Genomic DNA, 27797 nt, shown 5'->3' on the forward strand with positions numbered 1-27797 from the left:
CCCTGCCCAGGCAGTGTAGCCTCAGCTGGATTTTCATGGGGACAGCTCGGACCTGAGGCTCTCCTTCCCCATGCCCCAGCACAACCCAGGGACACTCTCTTTCTACCTGCCTGGTCTCAGGGGCTGGGCAGGAAGGGTAGAGCCAGCTTCTTGGCCCCCAGCCGAGTTCCCAAACCATGTGAGAGCAAAGGTAACTCACTACATGCGCCAGGCAGGCTCACTGAACCGTTCCTAAACTCATGCGGTCAGGGCTAGGACTGACTGTCCTGCCTGTCATTCTTTTCTTGCCATGACAAACCTTAGTTTTTCAATCATTGCCTTTTGCTTTTGAGGGACCACCAGCAGCCTGGCTCCTGTAACACTGAACTGAGCAAAGCACAAGGACAATGTGCTCACACCTACACTGCCCTTGTGCTGGTTCTGAGCTACCGGCTCCCTGCAGAGCCAGTAACACATTTAAGGGTTCATGCTCCTGTGCCGTAATCCAAGTGGCATCAGCAATGCTCCCATTTGGCACTTGTACCCATGGCATCCCGATATTACAATAACAATAATAAAAAAATCTATCTCTGCAGAGATAGATGCTTCTTTGTAATAACAGAGAACTAATACAAACATCATTCTAACATTGTCCAAGCAAATCAGAAGTATTTCAGTCCTGTATGGCAAACATCTCAATAAATGAGACGTTCTGCATCAGTTTTCTTGCTGTTTCACAGAATAAACCTTGTCAGAAGCATTTTAGCTGTAGCCCATTTGATTGGTGATACTTAATGTGTTTCATAAACCTAGCAAAACTCAAAGCAATTCAAATCAAATTAAGAGGTGTTCACTGCATAGTCATACTGTTGGAATGGAAGGTTACAGGCTCTTTAGGAAAGACGGGCCTGGCAGGTGGGGAGGGGGAATTGCCCTTTATGTTAGGGATAGGCTGGAACTCTGTCTGGGGACAGGTGAGCAGTCAACAGAGAGTTTGTGGGTCAGGGTTAAAGGCAAAACAGCTATAGGAGACATTACTGTGGGGATCTGTTACAGAGCGCCTGATCAAGGAGAACCTGTGGATGAAGCACTCCACAGACAGATAGGAAAAGCCTCACGCTCACAGGCCCTTGTTCTCATGGGTGACTTCAACCACCCTGACATCTGCTGGAAGGACGGTACGGCCCGGCACAAGCAATCCAGAAGGTTCCTCAATTGTGTGGAAGACAACTTCCTTCTGCAAGTAATAGAGGAGCCGACAAGGAGAGGTGCCATGCTTGACCTCATGATCACCAACAGGGAAGGGCTTGTTGGAAATGTGACGCGCCAGGGCAGCCTTGGATGCAGTGATCACGAGATGGTTGAATTTGAGATCCTCAGGACAGTGAGAAGAGCGTGCAGCAAGCTCACTGCCCGGGACTTCAAAAGAGCAGACTTTGGCCTCTTCAGGAACCTGCTTCGGAAGTTTCCATGGGATACAGCCCTAGAGGGCAGGGGGGCCCAAGACTGTTGGTTGATATTCAAGGATCACCTGCTGAAAGCTCAGGAGTGTTGCATCCCAACCAGAAGGAAGTGCAGCAGGAGGGCCAGGAGACCTCCTTGGATGGATAAGGAGCTCCTGAGGAAAATTCAAATGAAAAAAGAGGCTTATAATAAGTGGAAGCAAGGACAGGTGGCATGGGAAGAATACAGGGATGTTGTCTGGGAAGCTAGGGACCAGGTTAGGAAAGCTAAGGCCCAGTTAGAATTAAACTTAGCTAGAGGTATTAAAGATAACATGAAGGGATTCTACAGGTACATAACAAACAAAAAACAGACTAGGGAGAATGTAGGCCCCCTCAGGAAGCTCTCGGGAGAACTGGTTACACGGGATTTGGAGAAGGCTGAGGTTCTGAATGACTTCTTTGCCTCGGTCTTCACTGGCAAAGGCTCTGACCAAACCACCCAAGTCTTGGAAGGCAGATGCGGGGACTGTGAGAATGAAGACCTTGGGCCCACTGTAGGAGAGGAGCTGGTTCGAGACCATCTTAAAAATCTGAACATGCACAAGTCCATGGGTCCTGATGAGATCCATCCGCGGGTCCTGAAGGAGCTGGGGAATGAAGTTGCGAAGCCACTGGCCATCATATTTGAGAAATCATGGCAGCCAGGTGAAGTTCCTGACAACTGGAAAAAGGGAAATATAACCCCCATTTTCAAGAAGGGGAAAATGGATGACCTGGGGAATTACAGAGCAGTCAGTCTCACCTCTGTGCCTGGCAAAATCTCGGAGCAGACTCTCCTGGAAGGCATGCTAAGGCACATGAAAATCAACAAGGTGCTTGGTGACAGCCAGCATGGCTTCACTAAGGGGAAATCCTGCCTGACCAATTTGGTGGCCTTCTATGATGGGGCTACAGAACTGATGGACAGGGGTAGAGCTCTGTTAGGGTGGTGAGGCACTGGAATGGGTTGCCCAGGGAGGTTGTGAATGCTCCATCCCTGCCGGTGTTCAAGACCAGGTTGGACGAGGCCTTGGGTGATATGATTTAGCGTAAGGTGTCCCTGCCCAAGGCAGGGGGGCTGGAACTAGATGATCTTAAGGTCCTTTCCAACCCTAACTATTCTATGATTCTATGATTCTATATGCAGGGGAAACCAGAGGGTTGTTACTCCCAAGCATGTAGAAGTTAGCCAATATGGCTTTCCTGGTGTACTGCAACAGCAAATGACAATACAAAATTGATACTAGGCAGAAGACCAGCAGAAAATCTGCAAACACCACAAAGGAGCTGGTTCTCTACAGTTGTCTTAGCTGTGCCTCCTGCAGTTCGTTACAACATCACTTGCACATGGAAGCAGATGGTATGCTACGTATAAATTTACTATGCTGCTCTTTCACAGATTTTTTTTCATCTCCGTCTGTGCATTTTTATTCAAAAGGGGACCATATGGTCTCTGTGAGGTAGTTTATAAATAATTGTATATTTACAGTAGCAATCGAAACCAGAGTCACATGCTTACCTTCAGGACGGCAGCTGAAAGTAGCTGGGCACTATAGGGTTTGGAATGATTTCCTCAGTACAGCATAGAGATATGTAATGAATAATTAAACAGAAATTGATTTCACGTGGCCCTCCTGACTGCATTTGTTCTGCTACTGTTGTGAAACACAAGGTTCCTAACCAGAGCGGGTCAAAGAGAAACGGCCATGCACACTCCAGCAGCATTGCCTCCATCCATCATTTGCAGGCTGGAGCAATTGTCTCATGCCCCTACTCTGCCAGGGCCTGGATCAAGCTCTCCATGAAGGATGGCCTAAGAAAGATGGTGCTGTCTCACCAGTTTACCCTCCTTTACTTCACCCTTGCAGTCTGCAGGGGCTGGTTTGAACACTTACCTCAGCCCTTACCCAGGAGAGCAGTTTTCCAGGTGCAGATGGTTGGAGCACAGCAGGTATCAGTTCTCCTGACAGCTAGCACCACTTCCACAACGCTCTAAGGAATAAAGGTTCCTGCAAATGACTGTCATGCTTGTGCATCCTTCTGCTTGCCTTCCCCCTACCTCCCCATGCACTAACTGACCCTACTTTATTTTGGTCTCGGCAAAGAGCAAGTTTACCTTAGGAAAAAACCCAACTGTGTCAAGAAACAAAACCAGTTATTCATGTAAAACCCCAACCTTTTGCAAGGGGACCACCCCACCCCCCTGAATATTTTCATCTCTGCCTTTGTTTTCGCACATAAAGAATGAAAGACAAAACTGTACCTCCCCGTACCAAGGGAAGTACCAAGGGAGGGTGTGCAAGGTCAGATGTCCCACATGCTCGGTCTCCCCACTGGGGATAAACTGAAGAGCTCAGCTCCTGCTTAGGTCAATAAATAAGAGCATATTTTTAAGAAATGCTTCACATTGCTATTACTGGCCAGGATATGTCAGTGAGAGCACTCTTCCGGAGAGGTCAATATCTCTTTGTAAATCCTAACTACTCATTTGAGGGCTTAACTGGAGACGCTGGAATAAACATGACCCCTGACTCTCTAATCCCATACCTTCAGCACAAGATCCAGGCTCCTCTGGTCACAGACAATCCTGTACTCCAGTTCCTACCTCATTCCCCACACCCTGGCACAATGTGTTTTGTGTGTCTAAGAATTAATACTGGATGAAAATGAAGATCAAAATTATTCCATCTAAGAGGCAACATTATAATTCCCTTTACTTTCTGTTCTCTATCGCTTGCACTGCTGATGGGTAATGAGATTTGCTTTTCATCATGATCCTCTGGGTTGATGCCTAAGAGGGCTGCGAGCTGTGATTTACCAAGCAGGGAGGCAGGATTAGGTGAGTTATGTAAGCAGGAGAGCAGTATCAGTCACAAACAAAATTTAGGCTCATTCCAGTGTTGTGTTGAACCCTGCCCTCTCCCCTTCAGCTTGAGGAGAATAATTGCAATGGTTTGAGAAGCGGCTTTCAGGCACTGTCCCTCCTACTCCTTTCCAGCTTGGCTGTTCACACTGCCAGATGCCGCCAGCATCTTTTGCTTCAGTTATCCAGCACGTTCATCAGTACCACATGCAGCAACATGTGCCAATGCGTTTCTCTTACACAAATATGGAATAAAAGTATAACATATACTTGCAACCCCTGCCAATTAAGCCTGTTCGTGGTGCCTGGGCTCAGGCAAGGCACTGGTTTGCCCACTGAGCACACAGTGATCATGGGAATGAGCACAGCCAGCCCTGAGCTCTGCCATCAGGATGGCACATAGTGGGAAGTGGAGCAGGCTGGATTCACAGCGTCATCCTTCGGAGATGTTGGGCCTCGGTGGCGCTCCCGTTGCTTGCTTCAAGAAAGCTAGAAGAAGCATTGCCTGGAATTGTCTTTGTGTCACCACTTGGTGAGGTGGTTACAGCATGGTCCTCTGGCTGAAGAGGGCTGCCCACCTGAGCCCCCACTGCAGCTGCTGGCCATTCTGCATTCCCCATGCCCTGGGTAGGTCACCCTGTGAAAGCATCTGCAGCAGTGGGAGCTGCCCCAGTGAAAGCCACCCACTGGGGACTCAGCTGGTATCTTTCCCAGTGCCGTATATAAGCTTTCTGCCTGCTTTCCTTATGTAAGGAGTGAGAGGGAGTTTTGTTTTTCATTGTTTTTCTTTCTGAGCTTGACAACCAGACTGTTCACAGTAACAAGAGTTAGGTACAGATGAATTTGTTTCCATTATCAGGTCTAATGTCTGACTTCACAAAGTTATTTAGGCTCCTAATAATAAACACAAGCACCAGCTTGCCCTAGATTTCCAAACTGAAATGCCTCTAAAGATCTGGGTCTAAGTGGCTGTAAAACCATGAAAGTAATTATACACAGAGGGCTATCAAGTGCATACACTAAACAGCTAAAAAATGGAGATTGTTTTTTGCTAATTGCTTTCATTAATAGTTCTTTTGCCGCTATTGGTGATAATAGTTCAAACTCCTTTTCTCCTGATGGTATTCCCTTCAGTGTTCCAATGGAATGCTCGATACCAATACAGTGCACCAGTTCTGTGCTTCTGCAAAAGCTCCAGAGGGTAAAACTGACATAAAAATGAGAAATACAGTTTTTTGTCTAACCGAGTTCACTGCGATAAAACAATCAATCAGAATACCTAAAAATACTGGATTTTTTAAAGTGTGAATTGCTTCATATGATTTACAGCATTATTGGTTTAGCCACCCTACCTCTAAAGGTACAGACACGTTTTAAATACACAGGACCAGATAATACACTGATGCAAATAATCATTTTGCTGATTTCATCAAAATGACGTTAAGTTTTGCTAAGGGACAGCAGATCCAATAGTATCTGTCATCTATTTTTAGCTTTACTCCAGAACCGCCACATTGTCCCTGGCATAGTAAAATGACACCTTCCACAAAGAGAAGAAATTCATTGACTTCACATTCTAAACAAGCCATTGTTAAAATAAATGGAAGTCTCTTAACTTTTAACAATAGTGAGCCAGATGGATCTGACCTCTGCGGGTGGGGCTTTAATGAGGTCCGTTGTGTTTAAGAAAGTACAGTATTGTAATAATATTATTCATTGCATACCAAGAGTTCCATTAAAGGCTTGACAATCCCAGGAAACGATGCACATCCTCACTTACAGTACTGCTAAAATGCTAAATATGTCCGGTCATATAAAGCCTGATCCTGTGGAGTTTTGGCATTGCCACTTAATAGGAACTAAAAACATCTCCGGCCGTTCCCTTTCCCTAAGGGACAGTCATTGTGCTCAATCACAGCTTGCTGCCTTCTCAAAAAAAAGGATAACTGGGATAAAACCACAGCAAAAAACAAGTGGTATTGCTGCTGTACAATGAAGTGCTTGTGAGGGGTGGGAAGGAAGGGAGTGTATAAGTGGTTATCTGGTGAGGAAAGCCAGGAATAGGTGATTTATAGCCTGTAGAAGACAGAAGGACTGCTGTAAGGAGCGATATTTTAACATGACATAAAAGCAGTGTCACTGCAGAGCCCATGATTTCTCTTAGCCAGTCTGGTTGTGACTTGGAGCTCCTGGCCACCAAACCACCATCTCAAAGGGTGACGTGCTGCCACCTCTTCAGGGTGCAGCACGAAGCAGGGGACAGTTCACCAGGCCCTCCTGCCCTGCTGGTGGAAACACCCATTGCGAGAGAGAAATCCCGGCATCTCCTCCAAACGATGAGGCTAATTGATACTTGCCTGATCAATACTTTTGAATCAATTTCTTTGCAGTGAACAGAAACCTTGACTGAACTGAGTTACTGCAGCAAGCCTTTATTGTTTTTTCTGGAAATACGGGATGCTGTCATAGAATAGTTAGGGTTGGAAAGGACCTTAAGATCATCTAGTTCCAACCCCCCTGCCATGGGCAGGGACACCACACACTAAACCATGTCACCCAAGGCTCTGTCCAACCTGGTCTTGAACACTGCCAGGGACGGAGCATTCACAACTTCCCTGGGCAACCCATTCCAGTGCCTCACCACCCTCACAGTAAAGAATTTCCTCCTTATATCCAATCTAAAAGTCACTCAGTTATACTTCTCATTCACAGAGAGTAGCGTCTGCACAAATAATCACAGCTTTATTCTGAGCCACAGGCTGTGTTTTACATCCTGACAAAATACTTTTTCAGGTGGGAACACGCCACAATGTTCAAGCATCTAGAAAAGCAAACTTTTCCCCTAATCTTATGTTTTCATTGCAGCAGTTAGGTCTGCAGCTGGGGTCCTGTGCCCGCTGGTATTAGATCCTGCTATTTAGCCTTGCTGAAACCACTTGCTAAATCTCTTCCCTGTTGAGAGCTGCTTTTTTGTTTATGTTTAGTCTCTATTTGCAGGCCTACTGATCACGTAGGTCTGGGAGATACCAAGCAGGAAGCCTGCCAGCAATCTGGGAGGCAGCATCCCTTGTCCCAAAGCCAGGAGGAGCACCTCCTGTTTTGACCTTAGCTCCACCATGTGGCTGGTTGAGTTACTTCGCATCTTCTGCAACTCCAATTGTGCAGTAATCGCTTGGTGGCTGCTTTGCAGAAGCTGCCGTAGGAAGTTTGCCTGAAGAGGCTTTCCAACTGATCAGTCTGACTCTCATTTGGAGAAGAAGCCCTATTCAAAGAGGATTTTGTACTGTTTCCCACACGTATCTAAGTATTTAAACCCTGATAAAATAAGGGCACTTGTAGCCAGCATGCACAGTTTTTGTTTCCATTTGAAATTTTCAAGAATTATTAGCCAGAGTAAACTGAAAATGCACATTTTTCCCTCTAAAAAAAAAAAAAAAGAAATCTGCTTTACTAAAATCAGTGTGGAAATCCACACAAACTACCGCAGCAGGCAGTGTTCCCAGCAGCTCTGGGGCTCATGCACAAGCTGGATGACGGCAGTCGTCCCCCTGCCACATGCAAGTCCAAGGGCCCAGTTAGTCCCAGTGACACTCAGGGACAGGACAGCCCTTCCAGGGAGCAAGCTGCACAGCTCCAAAGAGCAGCATGTGGAGGCTGTCCCACCACAAAAGCCGGAGCACCCAGAAGCTGGCAGCTGCTACCTGATTAAATTCATCACACCCATAAAACACTTCCCTACCCATTCTTGAAGTCCTTTTGGAAAGGTGGTCAGCAAGCGGGCAGAGCAGAGTAATTGCTCATGGGCAGCAGTGCCCTCCAGGCTACCACACCACCAGCCAAGCAAGACCAAGGAAACACTTCCTTTGCAGGGCTATAAAATGTTTAACAAACATACAAAGTTTTATTTGGAGTCTCTTTAGCACTTCTATTACAGACTTTGAAGCATCTGGAAGAGGCTGGTAGGCACAAATACACACTTTTATACTATGTGCTTAAAATGTTCCATTTGAGCAGTATACCCTGATATGTGAAACATAAGGTCTGTCACACCTCAGGGATGGACTCAGCCATGCTCTTAATGTCTAATTGAGCAGGTCGTTACTGATTCCCCATAACAGCTTAATGTTATTCAGAGCTATGAACATAGATAATGTGCTCCCTCAGCAGAAATGTGGCTTTCTGTTTTATTAAAACTTTATAACATTTCCACCTCGCTAACCTGGGAGGATGACATTTATATGATCAACTTAGCTTTCCAGTCTACCAGTCTGGGAATTTATAAAGCAGCTCATCTAACTTGATAGCATTTTCTTTTCTTCTTTTCCCTTACTTGCTGAAAACCAGCTTAGCAGAAAAGGTCTCTGGTGGACACCCAGTTGAACATGAGCCAGCAAAGCGCCCTTGCCACAAAGAAGGCAGCCTGAGGGAGGCGATCCTTCACCTCTGCTCAGCAGTAGGGAGGCCCATCCTAGAGTGATGGATGAAGTTCTGGGCTCCCCAGTACAAAAGAGAGATGATAGAGCTACTGAAGAGAGCCCAGTGAAGGGCCACATGGATATTGAAGGGACTGGAACACTTCACGTATGAGGAGAGTGTGAGAGAGCTGGGGCACAGGGGGATCTCATCAGTGTGTACAAATATTTGAAGGGAGGGTGCAAGGAGGACAGAGCCAGGCTCTTTTCACTGGTGCCCAAAGACATGACCTGAGGCAATAGGCACAACCTGAAACACAGGTTCCCTCTGAATGTCAGGAAATACTTTCTCCACTGTGAGAGGCAACCGAGCACTGACACAGGTTGCCCAGGCAGGTTGTGGTTTCCATCCTTGGAAACATTCAAAAGCCATCTGAACATGGTCCTGGGCAACTGGCTGTGGGTGGCCTTGCCTGAGCAAGGCAGGGCTGGACCAGATGACCTCCAGAGGTGACTCCCAACCCCAACCGTTCTGTGATTCTGTGAATTCTGACAAACAAATCGATACACAATGGGTCACAAAGACATATCCAATGTGACAAGCACATGCAGACTATGAAGTGCAGTGGTTCACTGAGGAGCTGCTGTGGGCAACAAGGGCAGTTACCTGTAGTCATTCCACCTAAACAGATCTGCAGTAACAGCAGGCTGTTAGGGGAAGAAGATAACTATGATGGCGTTGGTTCCTTTGATAGCTGGTCAATTGGGTTTGACAGCTCAGATCCCTTCTTATGTCTGACATTACATGATAGTCACAACCCAGACACTCTTTTTATCTCCCGAGTCCATTGAAGGGATAACAAACAGCTTTTCCTTTCAGACACTACTCCAATGTTTGTCTTTCACCTCTGTGTCCCATGAGGCTTGCTTGGGTGACATGTTCATACCATGGCAGTCCTGCTATTCCCACACACAGAGCTGAGAGCAGCAGGGATGGAAACCCCAGAGTACCCAGTGTGCCCCACGGCTCAGGGGCCTTGAGACTGCAGTCAGAAGGTGTCCAACTCACTGACTTCCTATTAGGAAGGTTACTTCATTCTTTTTAATTATTATTTACAGGTGTGCAGGTGCTTACAGCTTTGGTTAGATTTTCTTTTAACATTTTAAACTCAAAGGACTAAGAAACTTTGGGTGGAAAAAGCCCTGCTGGAAAAAAAAATCCTACATTAACTATTGAAATGTAACCATAGGAGAAAAAAACATAAACCAAAACAGCCAAAGAAAAACCCGAGGCATGTGATGATGGACCTAGGAAACAATTCCATTTGTGCTTAATTTCATATCCCACGAGTAATCTCAGCGACTCAACAAAACTCTTCAAAGTGCATGAAGCTCAGCACCTCCTCCAGTCCAGCCCTGACAGAGGCTGCATTAGCTTGAGCACCATAACATTAACAACTCCTCCACCTAGCTGCCTTTTCTATAATATCAACCCGAGCAGATGCAGACAGGCAGAGGCTCGTTGAAGCGTTATTTTGGGGGAAGTGCCAGAAATTATTTATTTCAACAGACTTTTGAACATGCTGTACTATTATTCTTAGAGTATATTAAATGAGGTGTACTTTTAGTAGAGTGGCTGCTTAATTTTTTGCTTTGGGTAAAAAGATTGTTTATTATGCACTAAAAATATACCAGCAGTATTATATATCATTTAGGGATGTTCTTTATAGTGATGCCTGTATTAGCAAGTCTGCTATGAAAAATGTGTTTATCAGATAGCTAGCAGCACTTCAGTTTGTACTGGACCATTAGCCAGCAACCTCATGGGTGACTCTATTGCTGTTTCTGGGTGATCAGCTGGGGATTACTGCTTAGGGACTGTAATAACATAGCCCAGTTTGGGTGCAGTAAATCACTAACGTCCAAATTATGTTATCAACGTAAAGTATTTGATAATAATACAAAGCTAAATGACTGTTTGGAAAAGCTGATGTCAGCGGTGTTGGCACTGATGTAATTCATGTGAGCTATACAGCAAATAGTCTGAAGTCTGAAATGATTTTTTTACAGGTTACGGCCAAATTTTATTCTTATTTTAGTCACTTGGATTATTGCCTGTGGTGTTCAGGACATGACATTTGCTGAATGCATTTAAAGAATGCATTTAAGGAAACACACACAACTATAAAACTAGTTAATAGAAGTTAATAGATGAAATGGTCTGGAAGTGCCCCGAGAAGGTGCCCAGCCCCTGAGCGCTGCCTCACAGCAACTCCTCTTCCAACTTGTGTGACACTGAACTACATTTCTGTTTCCTGCTTTCTCTGAAGAAATCCCATGCAGCCAACACAGGGGATCAACAAACGGACTTGGCAGACTTAGACTTACCGAAAAGATGAAATAAGCTATCTCAAAATAGAAACAATCAAGTAGAATCACCTTTCCTTGTTACTACCTCATCAACTCTACCAGCACTACCTAAAGTGAATGTGGACCATCTCCTCCCCACTCTGAGTATTTCCAGACAAGCCTGGTTAACTCAAGTGAAGCAACCCAATAGGGTATTACTATCTCTAGTTATCTGCTTTTCCCTTTTGCTGATGGGTAGTGCCTTACAGCAGGCAGCAGAATTAATGTCTCAAATCACACAATGTACTGACATCCAGAACCATCAGTTTGGGATTTATTTGTTATTTGTTGTGATTTGTTATTTGTTTTTCCTGAAATGCAAACCTTCAGGAGAAAGACAGCTTAGACAGAAGGGGAAGGTAATTTCTCTTGGTATGAACAGAAGACAGATGTTTCCTGGGAGACACTGTTCTGCATCATATTCTTTAACTTCTCTTGGATCACAATTAGATGGCATGGTAAGTTCCATTTCAGAGACTCCTGTTCATCCTCCAGTTGCCACCATTGCTAAACCAGAGTTACAGAATTCCTCAACAGGGGGAACAGCAACTAGAGGGAATTTTGAGAAGTCTGGTGTATTCAAAAACTCAAGGAAGGGCAAATGGCGCTGCAAGTCTCAAAATGTTGGGTAACTAAGGAAGAAAAAAATTTCAAGACAGATTTTTATTGTTTTTTATTGATTCACTGTAATAGTTTTAGTCAATACTTTGGAGAAAGTAAGTCTGCGCCAAAGATTCAGCATTTTAAATTAAATATATGGGGCTCTTCCATAGCAGAACCAGCAAAGGCCAAAGAATGCTCCTAACCTTTCCAGGTCAAATAAGGAAGATCAGACGAATCATTCTGCCCTTATCTAGCACGTAAAAAATCAACTAATGGACCTTTTGCGTCTGCTTAAAAACTAAAAACTTTTAGATATTCATAGGAGTACAAAAGTATTGATTCCCATGAAACAAATCTATTAAAATGCAGTTTTATAGTATTCCCCAGTATGATTCAGATTTCATAAGCTCTTGATAGATGAGAGGTTTTCACCCCTCAGGGTAAACAGAAAGAATTAAAAAAGATAGGGAAGGAACACTGTTTCGTAAGTTCATTGATGTAAGAGAGTTGTGGCATGCAATAGGGGCAGCAGTACCTCCATCTACAGAGTCCAGCTGCATGGTACAAATTAGGAGTCAACACGCAAATAACAAAACACCAATCAATGCTCCTTTGTGACAGGCCTTAGAAAGGTTCCTTTTTGTAGGGTTCTTTCAGTTCTTCAGTACAACCCGGTATGCCTATTTTATTACCTGTTCAAAATAAAGACAGGAAGAATTTGCAGTTAACAATTCCTTTAGCTGAAACACTGTAAACTAACCAGAAAGGTGCAATTTATCCGCCTCCTCATTAATCAGAGAATTACAGGATAGTTTGGGTTGGAAGGTACTTTAAATATCACTTAGTTCCAACTCCCCTGCCATGGGCAGGGACACCTTACACTAGACCAGGTTGTTCAAAGCCCCTTTGAGCCTTTGAACACTGCCAGAGATGGGACATCACTTCCAAGGATGGCACATTAAATCAAGAATATTAATAGGTTTATTCCTACATCAAAAAGAAAGGAAAGATATCATTTTAAATGTTCTTCTTCCTATTGCTACATGGGAAAAGTATACATTATTTTAATGTATATGCTTTCTATATCGAGAGGATTGAAGAGTTTCAAAAATAGATGGCTGAATCTACAGCAGGCATGGGCTTGAGACTGAGAAGCAGAAACCCTTTCAGTGTTGGCTGAGAAGGAGGTATCAAAAGCTGAGTCTTGCCAAGCTGCCTATTTATGTAATATTAAATTATAACCATAAGGGCATTATGTAGCTTGAAAACACTAATCACACATTAATTAAGCAAATAATGCAGAGATTAATGCTAAAAAAAAAATCAAGAAATTAGAAATACAAAACATAAACTAGTACATTTAGAAAGGAGAGTATGAAAGAGCAGAAATGGATACTGGGTTCTCTGCCATTCCTTGGTCATTTGAGACTGCAGGGTTTCTTGAAGAGTGACCTATGCAGCTGCAATCATGTAGCACATTCCTGGGCAATATCTGAAAGCAATCATTATCACAATTACAGCCTGAAATACCCAATCCCCAGCTATAGTTCACAGTGCCACCAGCACCTAGTACACACTGCACCTTTACAGTGTATGGCTTGTGTAAGTGTTTCATGCCAGGTTTGTCCTAGGCGTTCGTGAAGCACATGTATGTCTGACTCAGATATGTTATGCACCATTACACCACTTGATAGAACCAGGTGGCTAGCAGCAATCCAACAGCTCAGTGTGAGAAGAGGTTGATAGAGGAATTAGGAATGTTTCATTGTCTTTTTCTTTATTCTGGTTATTTGCACAAATATAAACGACTCGGCTCCCCTCACTATTTCAGCTGTACTCTTGAGTTTGCTCTTGGTGTTACTGGTTAACCCTGCCCCCTTCCATCCTCCTCTCACTCTCTCACACAAACAGCCCCACAGCAAAACCCTTTTGCTCAAAGAGTTCAAGCCCGCATGTGCCTTTGATTTGAGATTAACTTGGCTTTTTAGCTATCTATCTCCTATAGTTCCTCTGAGACAAAGGGCGGTAGTTACACCCAACACTTTCAATCTTATTTATCACAACCTGTGCAGCAAGTTTGAGGAAACCAGTAAGTCTCTTCAGGGTCGTGAAGAGGACCATTGCATAGTGCGGTTCAGCTTAAGGCCAATGTGCTAAATTGGTTAGGCAGGTCACCGTGCCACAAATGCGAACACGTAAGTTGGAACATGAAAAGAATGTGGGCCGTTTTTGCTAAGGAGTGCACTGTTGGGTTTTGTTAGAAATTGCAAGGTATGCACATATTACATGCTGGTGTGAAAAGCTCCAAGCGTTTTTTTGTCTTAAGACTGTGAATAAATGTGGTTGGTCACAGCTCACTGCTAGGATATTTGAAAATGCTCAGGGGAACTCTTGTAATAATTGAAGAATGGTGTCTCCATGGCAGGATAACACCCATTCCATTTCTTGCTGAGGAAACAATATGGTTATATATTGTAAATTATAGATAATTATCTCACATCCTGTTTCCTCATAGCCCTAAACATAGGAAGCCTTTTCTTTTTCATGATATTCAATCTTGCTGTTAATAACATCTTTCATTTCTACAGCGGGACGTATTCCAGAGGATTCCAGTCTATCTCCCCAGAGCACAGTTGAAGTGTGACCACAACCTGGCATGGCAAGAGGAAAATTGCAGCCAACCAACACAAAATTCCTCTGATCCTATATAAAAGGGTTGCTGCTATCCAGAAGGAACTGAGAAAGTCTGATTTCCTAGCATTTTGTCCGTCCAAGATCGTCAGCTTCAGAGCCAGAACATGCTTTAACTGAACAGGAAACTCTCAGGAACTGACACATGGTTCCTGGATATGGAAATACAGTGAACCTGAAACGTGTGCTGCCAAATTTTATCTCATCTGATCCCACCCATTGGATTCTTTTGAAGCTAAGTTTTGCCAAAGATTAAGCCAACGGGGGGGGTTGTATTAGTTACTAAATGGTAAACATGGCTGGTTCAAACACCAATAGTAGAACTGATTATAGCTGATTAACCTCTTCTAATGACTTAGAAGGCCAAAAAAACCAACCGAAGCAGAGGTTTGATAACTTTGTTTCCAAAATGGGCCCTAGCTTTTATTAAACAAATACAAAGAAAAAACCCAACCAACCAAACAACTAAAAAAAAAGCAAAAGTCTTCAATTCCTCATCAGTGTGTGTTAACTCATCCCACTTATATTTATAGAACATCATGCTGCTTCCAAACAATGAACCCATGCATGCAAAAAATAAATACCTCAAACATCTTTTTTTTTTTTTAAAGCAGAGCTGAATTAAAAGCTCTAACATGGAAATAATGTGTTCAGTGCAGCCAACTATCTGAGGCATCTTGATACACAAAACACACAACCTACTTAGATGGTAGACATACATATGGCAGAACTTCAAAATTCCTTTAAAGCAATGAGAATGCAAGTACCAAAGACAGAGATTTGAGGCCACTACTTTATTAGAGCAACTAGCTAATCCACCCAGGGGTTTTCCACTTAATTTATTTTTACTTTTTCATAGTTATCAAACAGAAGCTAAAGTCTTTAATCTGAAATTAAAGCGATAATCAAAATGCATTGCTGGAAAAAGGGAGAGAAGGAAGATCCCCCCAGAAAAATCAGGAAAAAAAATAAAAATCAAGCAACTGATTTGTAAGACTTCAAAGGCAAGAAGAAGAAGATAAGGAACACCACTGATTTTTCAGGAACAAAACTGAGGCCAAACCAATGTCATTTCCTTTTACAGCAGAGTAACAGGCCCCTTGGAGAGGACGGACAGCATTTGTTGTGTATTTGATTTTAGCAGGCCTTTCAATGCTGTTTAACCTAGGAAGGAGATCAAGATGGAATTTTAAAAATCAAAAGCAGTCTGTGTTAAGGGGACAGTCTGATCCTGGTGCTCATGGTGGATAGGACCAAGTGTACTGGCTTTTGATGCAGAAGGAAGGATCCTACTTATGGATCAAAACAACTTTCCAGAAGTATATACTTTAAATCAGAGAAAGACCCTGCTTGAGGAGGCTTTGGAACAGAGTCCACCACCAGAGATCTTGATGAACAGACTGAATGAAGGAGTAACATATGCATGACTGAGCATCCATGATGGCAGAGCAGGTGAATGAGCTCTGAATAAACTCTGAGTCCACTTCAGACTTTTCTTATGTTGTTTGAATATAGCTATATTCTTCAAAGCTCAGAGTCCAAGAGCCAGTCAAGCTCAATCCACATCCACAAGCTGTATCAGGGGAGGCTTAGCCTGGATATTAGGAAAAAATTCTTCACTGAGAGAGTGATCAGGCATTGGAACAGGCTGCCCAGGGAAGTGGTGGAATCACTGCCCTTGGAAGTGTTCAAAAACCATGTAAATGATGCCCTCAGTGACATAGTTCACTGGTGGACTTGGCAGTCCTGGGGTAAGAGTTGGCCTTTATGATTTTAAAGGTCTTTTCCAGTGTAGCTGATTCTACGCTTCTAGTATTCTAAGCTCAGAATCCAACAGATGAATCATTCATTGCTCAAACAAGCATATGTCAAATACCTCCTTTCCTGCCATCTTCACCTCAGATCCCAGTGACATTTCATCTACCCCTTCAGGCCAAACCCTTCTTGATTTCTGAGAAAAACACCAACAGGTATGTGTATGAGTGGAGCCCGATAAATTCATGAATGTGCCTATATCATAGTGTTTGCAGAGGTTAGTAAAAGATCAGAGTTCATAACCCCCTATTACTATATCCCTTAACAAAGCCTGAACTTCTTGCTCCCCCTTTCACCAGGCACAGATCTACACCTCACACTGACACACCTCCTTTGACAGAACTGATGGACCGCTCATCCTTGATGGGCTGGTTCTGGAAGCAGTTATCCAACCGGACAGCATTAGCCTCAGCTGGAAACCTCTGTGGGCTGGAATTTCATGTGCACATAGTAAAACTCAAGACATATTTGCCAGAGCTGACAACTGTAAGGTTCCTGATTATTCTTTCCATCGTAAAGAGCGTACAGTACGTGCCCAGTCCAAAAGGTAGATGAGAAAGGGCCAAAGCCTTTCCTCTATTATTCTATATCTTGAAGTTGCGTGAGTAGCTATAAGAGCCAGAGCTGGAATGGACATCAGATACACAATGAGAGGATAAAACAAAAGCACAGACAGCACCTCAGAAGTGATGAGTGTTTCTCTTTGCATTCCTCTCTCTCACAGACACCTCTCTTCAGCTTGCCTGGCTCTTCTGTGCAAAATGATCTGTGCAGTATATGACAGCAATGTCTTCACGACTTGTGATAGAAGCAGTGAATACCACGGCTTTCTCTGTGTCTGTGAGTCCCAAGTGACTCAGTAATCATTTTAATTAAAAGACTCAACAGTAACAAGTAATACATACAGCAGTTCTGTATAGTATGGCCTCTTTGCAACAAAACCTTAACTCTGTGGCTGGCTAGTCAAACACACAGCTGGTTTCCTGCTACTGTTCCCCCGTCTTAATTGCTTCAGTGTATTGTGCTAGGGTCATTCCAGATTTCGGTCTGTTCAAAACACAGCACTGAGTCATCTTTATAACAGGGCTTTCTTTAATCCCAACCTTCAAACCCCTTTCTTTAGATGATCTCATTGAAGATTTGGAGAGATCATTAAGCTTAATAACTTAAAGTCAGATTTACCACAAACATTTCATCTCCATCCATAAGTGCGTGCTTTCCAATCTATGGCTACAGTCTTGCTTCTTAATACATTTCCCTGCAGTCTGCTAATGAATCCAGTCTTTTCCTTTCTTCCTGTGACTCTTTTACACGCTGTCCCCACAGGCTGCTCTTAGTTAATTCAAGTTCTTCCGAGTTAATCCTAAATTAATACTTCACCAGTAATCATGGCAACTAATAAGATGTCGTCATTCTTGTCTGACATTGATACACATTGTGCTTCACTGAGGCTGCAACAACCTCATTCCGGCCGCGAAGAGACGCTCAACCAAGCTTGCGTACCTGGGGGAGCTGCTTCCCCTTCCCTGTGGGTTGTTGCTACGGCAGATGCGTTGCTCTGGGGAGGTTCAGCTTAGGATTTGGCGCTCCCCACAGTGCCCCACTGCTTCCGAGACCGTGTGCAGGAGCTATGGGCACACTCACACAGCCCGGGTTGTATAAACAGGGCTGGTGTGCAACAGCTGCTGCCGCATTGAACAACTTTCTGTTCGCTATTACCAGGATGTATGACCCTGTGTGAAACTGCTCTACAAACACTGGCAGCACAAACAGATTAGAACTAAACCTCGCTACTTCCACCACTGACCCCACCTCAGGCCCTCCCGAGCGCACAGCGGGATCCGCGCCGCCGCCATCCCCTCACAGCGCCCGTTCCGGTGCCCGACCGCAAACACACGGGGACCGCACCGGCACCCCTGTGGAGGTATCCGGCCCCACGGCCGCCATCGCCCCGGGCGGCTGGGCCTCTGCCCGAGGGCCATCCCCACCGCGCCCTCCCGTGGTGCTGCGCTGCCGCGGCCGCAGGGCTGCAGCCAACGCTGCCTGCCTCTGGTTTAATTAAAACGGTCATTAAAGCCCGCCTCGCCTCACAACCGACCGGGCGCACTCTCCTCGGCCGCGGCGGGCGCCGCTCCCGCCCAGTGAGCGTGCGAGGGGACGCCGCGGCGCCAGGTGAACGCCGGGGGCCAGGGCGGGCGCCTCTCTCGACGGTCTCTGTGTGGCGGTTGAAAGTGCTTGGGGCCATTCCCCGGCAGCGGGCCGGGGCAGAGTGCCGCCGGGCCGGACGGACGGACGGACGGACGGAGGGAGGGGAGGAAAGGGGAGGGGAGGGGTGCGGGCGGTGCTGCCGTCCCGCTCCGGCCGGGGCCTTCGCCTCTGGTGGCAGCCTGCCTGGCTCGAGTGCCCCCTTCCTCCCGCCGGGCAGAGGGCGGGGTTTGCTGCCGGTCTCGAGCTTCCCTCCGTCCTGTCCCCTCCTCTCGCTGCCTGCCTCGTGGCGCCGACCGGGTGGGTGACCCGGCCCGGTACCGTCTCTCGGCCGCTGTGACAAGCCGCTGCGGGCGCGGGGGGGGCCGGCTCCCGCCCGCCTCGTTTCCCGAGGCGGGAGGGTAAACAAAGGGGGCGGCCCGGGCGAGCCGCTGTGCCCCGGAGACCACCGGCTCCCTCCGCGTTGACGGCTGTTATCGGGGCACGATGACCGGCAGCCCTGCCTGCCCGGTGGTCCGTGAGCGGGGTGGCCGCAGGGACCTTCCCGCCGCGGCGCTGGCCTGAACAAAGATCCCGGCCCGGGGCGGCAGTGCTGTCCCGCAGCTTCCCGGGGTTGCAGATACCGGCAGCGGCGGCTGCGAGGAGCAGGAGTTAGCGGAGACTTCGCAGTTGTGGAGGAAGTTGTATGGAGAGGCTGTGCTTAAGCTGTTGTGGCATCGCGACTGATTTAAACAGCAGTCAAGTAGCACAGAGCTGGAGCGCGGATGTGGTGCGGTTATCAAGCCAGTGAGGCTCCAGCCCTGCTTGTGGTGTAGAGTACATTGTGTCCTAGTTATTTTTTTCCCTTTGGTGAGTATTAAAGTTAGCCTGAGCCTCAAATGTAACTTTATCTTTGAGAAGCTGTCTCCACGTTTAAAACTTCAAAACAGTTTTGGTAGGACTAGAAATGGTCCCCTTCCTCTCACTGTGCTTTTGTTTTAGACTGCTAATTAATTATAAACTTTCAGGAAGAATGACATTACAAAAGAGGCCAAGTAGCTACTGTTTGTTTATCAGTAACTAGGTACTGCTGGCAAAGAATCGTTTATTTAAAATGCTAAGAGATGGTGAAAGCTGTTCACAACTAATTAATTATATAACGGAATGCCCCTGATTATTGAACAGCTATTTTAAGATTGTAATTTTATAGCTTCAATAACCTTTAAGGGAGCTCTAGCTAGTTTAGTATCTGATGTTATGTTTGCATATCACTAATGTGTTGGGGCTTTTCATTTTCTTTCAGTGAATAATAGTTTTAAGTGAAGCATAATCTAACTTGGGTGTATCTCTGCGTGGGTATTCAGACACGCACATGGAAGAAGGAGGATGGCTGAAGTCTTTAGACACTTTTATAATGGATTCGTTCGATCTTAGCATAAATACTAGGCTTCTTAAGAGAAATGACAGCATGACAGAAAAATAGCTATTATTTGGTTGATTATATGTGGTAATCCATGTCTGTGTTTTACACGGAAAGCTGTATTATATGTTTCATTTAGAATTTCTAGGAAGATAATGTTTGTTGTGTTTTCCTTGGATGAGATATAGGTGGGGGAGGGGCTATTTAGGCTCTTAGTCACAGTGTTAAATCTTTTGCAGCTCTCCTTTCAGCGGTTTACATTTGTTGATGCGTCAACTTCCAGAGTGGTAAAAGGCCCAAATGAAGAAATCCATCAGTTTGCTTTCACGTTCCACTTCCCTTAAAGTCTGCTTGTAAATTAGCAGAACAGACAACTGGTTTGTGGTCTGGGGGGGCGGGGGGAGTGGGGTGGAAATCTCTTCCGAGTAGTCTTGAAAGAGAATGTTTTTTCAGGCCTTCTTTAGTAGCAGGTTTATGGGTTTGCTAGTTTATCTCGTTAGCCATATCACCTTTACATTTGGGAATACTTCTCCAGGAACTTGGTGATTTTCTTGAAACCTGTAGTGCTTGAACACAATGTGAAGGTTGTTGAATTTGATTTCACAAGGAGATGTAAGTTTGTCTTATTTTCCAGTTATTCAGCTATTGCTTTTGAAACATCCAGATAATAGTTTCTTTGTTCTCTCAAGTTACTGTAGTTTGACGCAGTTGATACATGACTTCTACCTTCTGGTTTTCTAAAACTTGTAGATGGTTCTGCTCATGATATGTGATGGTTCTGTTACAAACATTTGTTGTTGTTTTCCTGTTACAGGGATTCTTTGTAGAATTTTCTCAGTTTTCCACTGTGCAAAACTGGAAGTTATTAAAGTTGGCCTTATTTAGTAATTAAAGGGTAAATTTATTTCAATTAATGCTATATTTAAGCATACATTATATTGGGGGGGAGGGGACAGACACCGCTGCTGGAAAAAGTCTGATGGACTGACTTGCCATACCTGCACTATAATTCTTGAAGCCTGGCCTTCTGACAGTTCACTGCTGGGATTTTCTGAGCAGTCCAAGGTGAGGGAGAAAAAATGTTCTTTCAGTTAATAGTAACAAAACCATGCAGTCCAGGTCCTGTTCATAGCTGAACTGATTATTAGTTGTGGTCAGCCATTGTATCAAGTTGTCTGAATGAGTTCTGAAATGGTTACAGCTAATCTGCTAAGCCATTTTAAGATTAAGGTTTTATAAGTCTCAGCATTGCCCAAAGTTTTGCCTCCCCCCACCCCACCCCAAAGTCGGAGATAAAAATGTTAAGCAGATTGATACTCTAATCTTTCTTCTGTAGTCATGAATACCGGGGGGCTCTAATGTGCATATTTTTTAGAGCACTCCTCCTTCGTGGCTTTTCAGGAGTGAGCATGTTCTGTTTCATCTGTATGTACTAGTCCACCTTGCCTTGGAGGTTAGCATCCTTTATCTGAGAGGATATGAGTGCAGTAGCATTGTGTCTTCTTTCTCCTACTTGTTTTTCATCTTTTTGTACCCAGAAGTTGAGGATATGCACACCCTTTACATGCAGAAAGCTGTGAACATCTCTGATTTGGGTTTGGAAGTTGCTTAATTTTGGTCCCTTGAACTACTTGAGTAGTAGGTGATTCTCTTGTGTAGGAAGTTAGCTGCAGTTGTAAAATAACAAATGGAGGACCGCAGCCACTGGAAGATGGAAGGTGAATGCACGGCTGCCTTTCTGTTCCCTGAAGCTGCAGCTCTGCTGTCCTGAACAGTTATCCATCACCTCTGCATGTTGGTCTGTTGAAACGTCAAAGGCACAATATTGGGTGATCAACAGTTGAATGTGCATAATTAAGTATTTGAGTGGCCCATACCAGATTCAACAAGTAGTTTTTCTGTCAGGAGTTGGATTTTGGTTTTGTTTTTATGTAAAAGTGCCAAGGAAATTGCCTTATACTTTTAAAAACATTCAGGTTTTCTACATCAGATAGTTTTCCTCAAGACTTAGATGGAGAAAGAAATTAAATTTTACCAAATGTAGGAGTTGTCACTCCTAGGCTGGGGAAAGTAACTGCCTTGACAAAGGATGATCAAAATACTGCATTTAATTATGTGTAAGTAGGCAAGATTAAAATTGTCTTCATGTAGAATGCATTTATTCAGGTAACGTATTACTTATCTGTAAGCATCTGTGCCATTGTGCATGTTGTGCTAAAATGAGTATTTTCTCCCATTCATTTTTTATTATCAGGTAATACTGTCTTACAGATTATTGTGATGAATGGTAGTATACTTTACTTTTTTTTTTTCTTTCCCCATGAGAACATAAAGCTTGAATTTTAACTTGGGAGCACTCATAGAATGCTCCATGAACTCCACATTCAGCAAACATGAAAAAGTGACATTCTGATTTTGTGTTTCTGTGGCCAGTGGTATTTCTTAACTTTCTGAGATTTTTGCGTATAAATATTGAAAGGTACTTATTCATGTTTAGAGAGAATTGGGAAGACCAAGAAATGTGTCTTCCAGAAGCTGTTTTCTAAAGCCTAATACTGTGGTAAATTGCAGTATCTGATTACTTTCGTAACAGACACTAATAGTAATGTCTGTCTTAATGCAGTTTTTATTTAAGGATTAGTGAACTCCCATTAAAATGCAATCTTTGTTCCAGTGTTATTTGGTCTGTAAGTACTGCTTAACTGTGATCTGCCTTCAAAGGTACTATCTGTGAGTAAACCCAAGTGAGGCATTTAATGATGTTTGGAATTTTTCCAAGGTAGTACGAAATTACTTGGAAACGTCAAGTGAGTTAATGCGTGTTGTCTTTTTGCTTACCACCTGGCTTTTGTTAGACTGCCAGCAGTAATAAGAATGTAAAATTCTGTGGGATCAGTGTCTGACAAATCTTCATGTATGTCCATTACTTTACATAGCAACACTGGCCAGAGCTGCAGCATGAAGACTTCTACCTTTCTTGGTGCGCCACAGGAGAGATGGAGAGCCTTACAACAAACTGAGCTGTATTGATATTCAAAACTTGAGGTTTAAGGTACAATCTGAAGGTAGATGAGCAGTCTTATTTGGGCTTCAGCAATTCTGGACATGGAGGAACAACAAAATTCTTCTCTGCTTTCTGTACAACCACTGAATAAGCACTTGTACGCAGCTTTGCTTTTTTTGAACTTACTTGCTTTATTACTTGTGTTGTGAAATGTAGTGACCCCTGTGGATATATAGGTGTAATGGAAAGTAACTGGAAGCCTTATGAAACAGTTGGAGAAAAGTAGTTTGTAAGGACTACCTTGAACTCATTGGAGTTTTGTTTTAGAGATGTTATCAAATAAAATTACCTGTGACAATGAAGGTAAAGTATATTCTTCTCTCTAAACCTATGCAACTTTGATTTTTATGATGTGGTTTCATCAGCCCAAACAGGAAAGGCATCTTATAGAAGTCTTGGATAAGTCAGTTGGGATCAGTGGTTGTGTTGTGGTTATTCTGGGAAGAAAATTTGAATGAGAATGGGGTTCATCACTGTCAGGAGAGTCTAGTATTGCTGATGCAGGAAGCTTAAGTTCTTTTTGAAGCTTTGCAATGAGGTAGAATAATCAATTACAACAAAACCTAGGTTGGTTACTTAAGGATTCGCAGTAAAGTACCATTTTTTAATAGGTAATATCTTGATGCCATCTGTATAGTAAAAACAACCCAAAATGGTGATCAGGTTGTTTTTCTATTAGTAGACTCTTCACAAGTTGAAAGGAAAGGTGATGCAGTTCAGGTTCTATTTTCAAGCTCAGATTTGGGTTTTCTCTCTTACATGGTTGATAGTTTCTGTTACCTTTTGTGAGTTGCTGTTGGTGTTTAGAAAACCTTTTCTCACATACCTGTCTTCCATTCCTGGCTATGTTTTTCTAGCTTTATTTTAGCTATTGTGAAAATGATAGCCGAGTAAGTGCTGTGAAAGCAAGATCAACAGTAATTGAAACTGCTTAATCCCCATCTATCTACTGCTTTTGGAATGATATATAATGCATTGTTACTCTACAAATACAGTTGGAGATCTTGTGCAAAGTACAGTTGCACTTAAAATTATTTCAGTTGTCATAAATCCTTCATAAATTCTTTATTTTTTCTACCATTTTCCAAAAGTAAAGCATTTCTTTTTGTTGGAGATTGTGGGAGGTTGGTGTAGGGTTTTGACCTGAGCTTATAAAATACTGTTATTCAAAGTCAAAAGAAGCTTTAGGACCATGTTTTTGACATCTAGTGCTTCATCTAGTGCTTTTTCTAAAAAAATATGCCTCTGAGAGACAAAGTGTATTTTTAAATGGCTGTGTAACTTTCTCTTTGTTTGTTTTTGAATCAGCGTCTGTATATTTCACATGTAAGCTGAAACTACTTTTTATGAAAACTTTTAATATCAAAATATGTTCTGTTACTAAACTCTTGTTTTGATGCTTAGAATGAAAGAACAGCATGCTTTTAACAGAAGACTCAAATTCAGTATATTTTTATCAAATATGTGTGTATGCTTCTATGCAGTTTTTTGTTGTGCATTTTTTCCATTTCAGTAAATCCATAAAATTACAGGGAAGCTTGTACATTGCTTAAATTTTGTTAGAGGCATGCCCTTCAGTGTGCAGGGGTTTGACATTTGGAAGCTGAGAAATAAAACCACCATGATTTGGGTGAAAGAAAGAATAAGGCCAGTCTGTAATGGGACAATAGAATGCTATGTCTTCCTTAGCTGGATTCACCTCTCTTCTTTGGCACAATATACTTTTGTAATCACCTACTTCTCTGGTTTTGTTGCCCAGTTAATTTTTTTATATATTAAATGTGCTGCTTGCTATTGCTACTGCCCCTGAGCTTTTCATTTGAGTTGTCTTTTGCCTCCCACTGTTAAAAAGAAGCAGGTTTTCCAGTGCTGTCTTTGCGAGGTCTTTTGGTTCAGCTCATGCATCCCTGGTGTTTAAATCCAGTTATTTGGGCATGTTTAGGATGGTATTAAGAAAAATAAAGATGGTCTTCCTAGTTTCTTTAGCATCAGAGAAATGATTGCACCAAGTCCTGCTGTGTTGCCATAGCACTGGCTGAAGTATGCTCATTCATCTTGTGGGAATGTTGCATGTGCAGTGTAGCAATGGGATAGGAACTTGAAATTATTAGTGTATACTAAGCACAGATTCTGTTTATGGGAAAATAAATGCAATGACTAGTTACAGTGTCTCGAGTAAATGCAAACTTGGTTTTCCCAGATCTGTGACATGGCTAGATTTGGAATGGTTGCTAGTGTGGAAAGCATGTTCCTGATCTTGGTGACGCACTGCCAAATATCTGCTCTTTGGTGGAAAGCATGAAGACACCAGTGCTTCCAAGTGGCTGGAAAAAGTACTCTTTTTTTTTTTTTTTAAGCAGTTCTTGGAAATGGCTGACCCATTTTTGCTGACTTTGGTATGTAATGCTATCCCTTCCAGCTGCAAAAGCATGCATGTGACTAACGACCCTCAGCAGCGGAAGACAAGGTCAGGCGTTTATGTTGGTTTGATTTAGTTGCTCGGACTATGTGCACCATGACAGTAGTACCTAATCCCTAATTAGTTCCTGTTATTTCTAAATCTTAGTTTCATCCAGTTTAGTCAGATTACTTAAACACTTAAGTGTTGAATTGTACATTTTGTGAGAGAATGTTATAAATGATATGTGCACAGTTTTTCATATTTCTTTGTATTATGTTAATCATTACAGTACTTCAGTGTATTATCAATCAGTATATGAAACAACGTGACTTAGCCCCTGGCATACACGTATGTCAACCCTACGGTGGTGTTTGTGCTATAATGTTCCTTCTGTTGGGAGTCCTATTGTACACATACACACATGAAACAGCAGTGAATATTACCTTCTTTTGCAAGTACTGGTTTGGAAAGCAAAATACTGTGGTCTTTTAATTTCTGTAAATGTACATTTCATCATCTTATATCAGTCTTTAGAAGGTTCTATTTATCCTGTCTTCTGTATAAATGAAGCTGTTTTTTTTCTGGGGGGAATTAACCATGGTTCCAATGAAGTGTTTCTTCTTAGGGTTATCATGGACCCAGCCCTGCACTTCTGTAAAGATTAGGTCTGTCATTATCTTGTGTAATACAGAATATCTTTGGAACGCAGTGTTAGGAGTGGCTACTATGCAAAATTGCCTTAGTTCAGTGTTCAGGAAAACTGCACGGCTTTGTCCTTGCTGCCTTTGCGTTGTCAAGAGCTGACAGAGGCTTGAGTAACCTAGTTTGTCCTCTGGCAGAGTGGATCAGGGTTTTCTCCAAACTTGAGTAATGTCCCTAAAGAGCCAGGAGGGATGCACACATAGCTTTAAATTGCAGGTTAGATTGATCAGCACAGGACTTTGAATTAAATTAGACTGCACTGTGACAGCTAACTCCCCAAAGTGCTTTTTTAACTTCTTCCGTGCTGACTAGTTAAACTTAACTTCATCTAGTTCTCAGTCTGCCAACTGAATTTGCCTAAGCAGTGGGCCATCTTGGTTGTCAATGGTCACCCTGAACTTTCTGACAGTATAGAGCTGTCATTTCACTAAACTTTGGCCTGTAATGTCATGTGGTCTGGTCAGTAACCTCACAGCTGCTGGTGGATGCTGGAAATGCTGGAGGGGTAATTGATTTTGATTGACTTTGGAGGAACCTGCTGAAGTACAGGTTCTCCTTCCTGCTTACTGGGTATGAGCCCTTAAAATGAGTTCAGAGGCATTCAGAACTTTTAGGATAGATGTATTCTAGTGGAACAAAGTATTTTGTGGTTGGTAGTGCAGAAAGATGAAAATTAAATTTGCCTTCTATAGATGGTTACTCATCAGTGCCAGTAAGGTAACTAGTTTAGTACCAAACTCAAATTTGTCATGTCTGAGAGGTGCTAACTGCTGTGCAAGCTTCTAATCAGCGTTCTTTCACTTCTTCCTGAGCTTTCTCAGAAAATGAGAAAATGAGACCTTGACACACTTGTGAGGTGGGCTGATGCCAACCTCATGAGGTTTAACCATGCCAAGTGCAAGGTTCTACACCTGGGTTGGAGCAATCCCAGGCACAGCTACAGGTTGGGCAGAGAAAAGACTCAGAGCAGCCCTGCTGAGAAGGACCTGGGGGTGTTGGTCAGTGAGAAAATGAACATGAGCTGGCAGTGTGCGCTTGCAGCCCAGAAAGCCAACCGTATCCTGGGCTGCATCAAAAGGAGCGTGACCAGCAGGTCGAAGGAGGTGATCCTGCCCCTCTACTGTGCTCTTGTGAGACCTCACCTGGAGTACTGTGTGCAGTTCTGGTGTCCTCAACATAAAAAGGACATGGAACTGTTGGAACAAGTCCAGAGAAGGGCCACAAGGATGATCAGGGGACTGGAGCACCTCCCGTGTGAAGATAGGCTGAGAAAGTTGGGGCTGTTCAGCCTGGAGAAGAGAAGGCTGCATGGAGCCCTCATAGCAGCCTTCCAGTATCTGGAGGGGGCCTGTAGGGATGCTGGGGAGGGACTCTTCATTAGGGACTGTAGAGATAGGACAAGGGGTAATGGGTTAAAACTGAAACAGGGGAAGTTTAGATTGGATATAAGGAGGAAATTCTTTCCTGTTAGGGTGGTGAGGCACTGGAATGGGTTGCCCAGGGAGGCTGTGAATGCTCCATCCCTGGCTGTGTTCAAGGCCAGGTTGGATGAGGCCTTGGGTGATATGATTTAGCGTGAGGTGTCCCTGCTCACGGCAGGGGGGTTGGAACTAGATGATCTTAAGGTCCTTTCTACCCCTAACGATTCTATGATTCTAAAATGGGGCTCAGTCTTGTGTGATAGAGTGGTGAGAACTGATATGTACAGGGAAACTTTCTTCAGTGTGTTTTTGACCAAGAGAATTAATATCCCTTTGATGCTTTAACTGT

The 27797-nt window shown here is 43.6% G+C and overlaps 1 protein-coding gene across 1 annotated transcript in view; it reads left to right on the plus strand.

Moving 5' to 3' along the window:
* The first annotated feature begins 18395 nt into the window (after positions 1 to 18395).
* The window catches only part of SCAF11 (SR-related CTD associated factor 11), a 46096-nt gene continuing 36694 nt past the window's right edge, over positions 18396 to 27797 (plus strand). The window contains exon 1 of the mRNA XM_057425490.1: positions 18396 to 18428. The gene's annotated coding sequence lies outside the window, so the exon portion shown is untranslated. The remainder of the gene's footprint in view (positions 18429 to 27797) is intronic.

Source organism: Pezoporus wallicus, unplaced genomic scaffold (assembly GCF_028554395.1).
Source record: "Pezoporus wallicus isolate ANWC-B61680 ecotype Strahan unplaced genomic scaffold, APGP_CSIRO_Pwel_v1 contig_4722, whole genome shotgun sequence".
NCBI classification, from domain to species: Eukaryota; Metazoa; Chordata; class Aves; order Psittaciformes; family Psittacidae; genus Pezoporus; species Pezoporus wallicus.